Source organism: Lissotriton vulgaris, chromosome 2_1 (genome assembly GCF_964263255.1).
Source record: "Lissotriton vulgaris chromosome 2_1, aLisVul1.2, whole genome shotgun sequence".
Classification (NCBI taxonomy): domain Eukaryota; kingdom Metazoa; phylum Chordata; class Amphibia; order Caudata; family Salamandridae; genus Lissotriton; species Lissotriton vulgaris.
Window position 1 is genome coordinate 623,360,056 of NC_141687.1, and position 4,927 is coordinate 623,364,982.

Here is a 4,927-nt window from a genome sequence, read left to right on the forward strand (position 1 = left end):
TAATCGTATCTCTGCTCTCCTCCTCAAGCGCCTCGCCCTGCTGCAGTTTTATTGACTTTGCTAATTTAAACCCGGATTTGGTGCCTGTGTGCTCCGCAGTGCCCACGGGAGTATTTAATTGAAACTTAACATTTACAAGACTATTATTGTCTTCCTTGTGGCCAATATCGGCGTGTTAGCCTGTGTGTGTGTATTTAAAGCGATCGCCATTTGGTTGTGCCTTCAGCCCGTCCCTCCCCCCACGCTTCCGCCTCCCAGCCGCCCCGCCCACGCTCCGCCCCCCTCCATCCTCCATTTATGACAGCTGGATTAGCGCGCAGCGTTCACGTGCAGCGGTCGCACCCCAGTTGCGCCGAAGGTGCGCCAAAGGTAAGCCCGTCTACGCCCGTCCGCGCCTGGACCGCGCCCAGCGCCAGACCCCCTGGTCCCCGTAATGCCCAGCTCACTCGCATCACTTACGATGCCACCAACCTCCTAGCCCTTAACCCCGGCCGCTCCCCCAACTGCGTCCAAGCCGCTCCTGGACACACCCATGGACCCTTCTCTTGCAACTCCTGCAAGTTCGACGGCACCAACAACAACTCCTCATCCACTAACACCAACCAGATATCTGACACCAACCACCTACAATGCATCCTGCTCAACACCCGCTCGGTCCACAGGCACGCCATCGACCTCTGGAATCTACTAGACACCATCTCACCGGACGTCGCCTTCCTAACAGAAACATGGATGAATGCCTCTTCAGCCCCAGACATCACCATTGCCATCCCGGAAGGATACAAGATCATCCGCAAGGACCGCATCAAGCAAACAGGAGGAGGCATCGCTATCGTCCATAAGAACTCCATCCGCATCTCAACCAGCTCAGACGTCAACCTTGCCAGCGCCGAACACCTCCACTTCCAGATCCACACCGACCCAAAGACCACACTCAGAGGCACCCTCCTCTACCGACCTCCAGGACCCCATGCACAATTCAGTGACGACATCACTGACTTTATCACCCCACACGCCCTCCCCTCCGAGGACTACATTCTATTGGGAGACCTCAATTTTCACCTGGAAAAGAGCAATGACAGCAGCGCCACCACCCTTCTGGACAATCTTGCCAACCTCGGACTCAAACAACTTGTCACCACCCCCACCCACATTGCAGGTCACACACTCGACCCCATCTTCACCTCCAGCAAACATGTCTCATTCAGTCACACCACAGCTCTTCACTGGACGGACCACAGCTGCGTTCACTTTACCTACAATAAGACCACAATCCACAACCATCCTCAACCCACCCTGCGAAGAAACTGGAACAAAATCACCATCGACCAGATCTCCTCATCGCTTCTTCTAAACCCCCCCGCCCACTCCTCAAACCCCGACCAAGCATCCATTAACCTCACCCAATGGCTATCCAACAGCGCCGACATCCTAGCACCGTTGAAAAAACGTCCAAGCAAACTAGGCAGCAAAAACGCCTCCTGGTTCAACGATGATCTTAAGAAATCGAAGAAACACTGTCGCTCCCTCGAGAAGGCCTGCAAAAAAGACCCAAACACCAGCACCAGGGACGCCTTCAAAAACGCCACCCGCATACACCACCAACTAATCCGGTCTGCCAAGAAAGCCGCATTCAAAGACCGTCTAGATAACAACGCCCACAACAGCAAGGAATTATTCAACATCGTCAAAGAATTTACCAACCCATCAGCCAACTCCAACGACATCACCCCCTCCCAAGCCCTCTGCGACTCCCTAGCTTCCTTCTTCCACAACAGCTTTGACAACCGACCCGAAGACCAACCCACCCAACCTTCTGCAGGACCTTCACCCCCTTGAACATCCTTAACGACTGGAACCCAATCTCCACTGAGGACACCATCCGCCTGATGAACTCCATCCACTCAGGATCCCCAACTGACCCATGCCCTCACCACATCTTCAACAAAGCAAACTCCATCATAGCACCACACCTCCGAGATGTCCTCAACTGCTCCCTCAACTCCGCCACCTTCCCGGAAAGCTGGAAACACGCAGAACTCAGCGCCCTTCTGAAAAAACCCACAGCTGACCCCTCCGAACTCAAAAACTACCGCCCCATATCGCTTCTTCCATTCCCGGCCAAAGTCATCGAGAAAGCTGTCAACAACCAGCTCGCCGCCTTCCTCGAAGCCAACAAATCCCTCGACTCCTCACAGTCCGGCTTCCGAGCCAAACACAGCACTGAAACCGCCCTCATCGCAGCAACAGACGACATTCGAACTCTACTGGACAATGGAGACACAGTCGCCCTCATCCTCCTCGACCTCTCCGCTGCCTTCGACACAGTCTGTCATAGCACCCTTCTACAGCGCCTCAGAGACGTAGGAATCCAAGGAAAAGCACTGGAATGGATCACCGGAAGAACACAGAGAGTCCGCCTCCCACCATTCAAGTCAGAGGCCTCTGAAGTCATCTGGGGCGTGCCACAAGGATCGTCACTCAGCCCCACCCTCTTCAACGTATACATGAGCCTCCTTGCGGCCATCGCTCGCCAACACAATCTCAACATCATCTCCTACGCGGATGACACTCAACTGATCCTATCACTCACCAAAGACCCTAACACCGCCAAAACCAACTTACACGAAGGAATGAAAGAAGTAGCCGAGTGGATGAAGCACAGCCGTCTGAAACTGAACTCAGACAAAACAGAATTCCTCATCTCAGGCACCCCCCCTCCGCCTGGGATGACTCTTGGTGGCCAGAAGCCCTTGGAAAAGCACCCATCCCGACGGACCACGCACGGAACCTGGGCGTCATCCTGGACTCCTCACTCTCGATGACCAGACAAGTCAACGCTGTTTCATCATCTTGCTTCAACATTCTTCGCATGCTCAAAAAAACATTTCGCAGGATCCCCACCGAAACTAGAAAAACGGTCACCCACGCACTGGTCACGAGCCGCCTGGACTACGGAAACACACTATACGCCGGTACCACCGCAAAACTCCAGAAAAAACTCCAACGCATCCAGAACGCTTCAGCCAGGCTCATACTAGACATCCCGCATAAAGAACACATCTCTGGTCACCTGAAAAACCTCCACTGGCTCCCCGTAAATAAGAGGATTACTTTCCGCCTTCTAACCCACGCACACAAAGCACTTTACGAACTTGGACCCGAATGCCTCAACACACGATTGTCCTTCTACACCCCCTCCCGTCAGCTACAATCCTCCAACCAAGCCCTTGCCACTGTAACTCGCATCAACAAAACCACCATGGGAGGTAGATCCTTCTCCTACCTGGCAGCTAAAACCTGGAACTCACTTCCCACTCACCTTCGCCTTACTCAGAACCACCTAGCATTCAGAAAGCAACTTAAAACTAATTAATAATTAAGCAACTTAAAAAGTAATTCCCCACCCTTCCTCTAGCGCCTTGAGACCCTATGGGTATGTAGCGCGCTATATAAATCTCTTGACTTGACTTGACATTCTAAACATGGCGTGGGCCCTATTACGTTTAATGAAGTATGGGTCCGCTACACTAGGAAAGATGGTGTCTTACGATTGCCCCAACATGGTAGTTTCGATACTGAGATTTTAAATAATTTGGAAGCTATATTATTTAGGAAGAAAGCCCGGCCGGCACTGTTTGACTCTTTCCGCCTTTGGCGTAAGGAAGCCAAACAACAAGAAATTAAACAAGCTATAAGAGATAAGAGAGAAAAGGGTGTATTGATAATGCAAGCTGCTAGGCAGTTTAAAGAAAATGAAGAAGATCAAGCGATTGAGGAGTTGCATAGGCAACATAATATGGCTATCGATAAATGTTATCCAGCTTTGCCATCTCCTCTACGAAGTGCAACAAAGGACCCTGAAAAGGATCCTTTGATGTCACATTTGTTGAGATTACCACCCCCTTATGTACAGAGTGCTACGGCACCTCCGCAACCTTCAGCCGTTCAACCTCCTGTTGTTGCTCAGCCGCCAGCTCCTCCTCAGCTGGTTCCTTCTCCTACGGCGCAGCCTCCTCTGGGGTCACCGACTTTGCTATCAGTTCTGCCTCAAACTTCTTTGTCTTACTCTCCTGCACCTTCGACTTCTTTTGCTACTACTCCTACGTTTCTATCATCTCAAATACTTTGTCTCCTGTCCTTATGACAGCTTCTCCTTCTGTTCGACAAATAATGACTGATACTGTTACTGGTCTTTTATCTCCTTTCTTTGGGTCATTGAGTATGACCCCTGTTTCTGTACGTAAACAATTACGCAGCCAGCTTCCTGGTCCCGAAGAACGGGCAGTGTTAGATCTTTTGGCTCGTAGAAGGGTTTCGAATGTCTTGAGATATGATCTAGAGTCAGTTATGGATGTCTTCCAACAGTGGGAAGCACCGAAGCAAAGGTACGTTTTTGATGTTATGTGTACTTTCCTCTGTGAGGAATAGGAAGATAATGAGTCGGGTCAGATCCCATTGGAGTTACTTAATATACAGTCCGAGTTTGCGAAAGGGACTATAGTGGGTCCCGGTGTTGAGAAAGCAGTTGCGACGGTACTTGCGTTTAGGAGTGAGTTTCCTACTCATCCACTGTTTGAGCCTGATCTTTCTGTTAGGAGAAAAGTGAGACCATATCCGATGAGAGAAGTTCCTCCAGTATGGCGCGATGCAGTAGCTGCTGGTGTGAATAATAATCCCCCAGCTGTACCAGCACATTTCCAAAGAGTGTGGGTACATGTTCCGTGGAAGAGAGTTGAGGTTTTGGCTCTTAAGCAGTCCTTACCCGATCCCCGTAAGAATCCGGCTGGATATTACAAGGAGTTGTCCCAGACAGTTGACGCATGCATCATGAATTTAGCTGACAGACATGTTGTTGGGTAACGTGGTTCCTCAACCTTTGTGGGCGAAGATTCGTCATGAGGATCATGCGTAAGAGTTAGGTGAT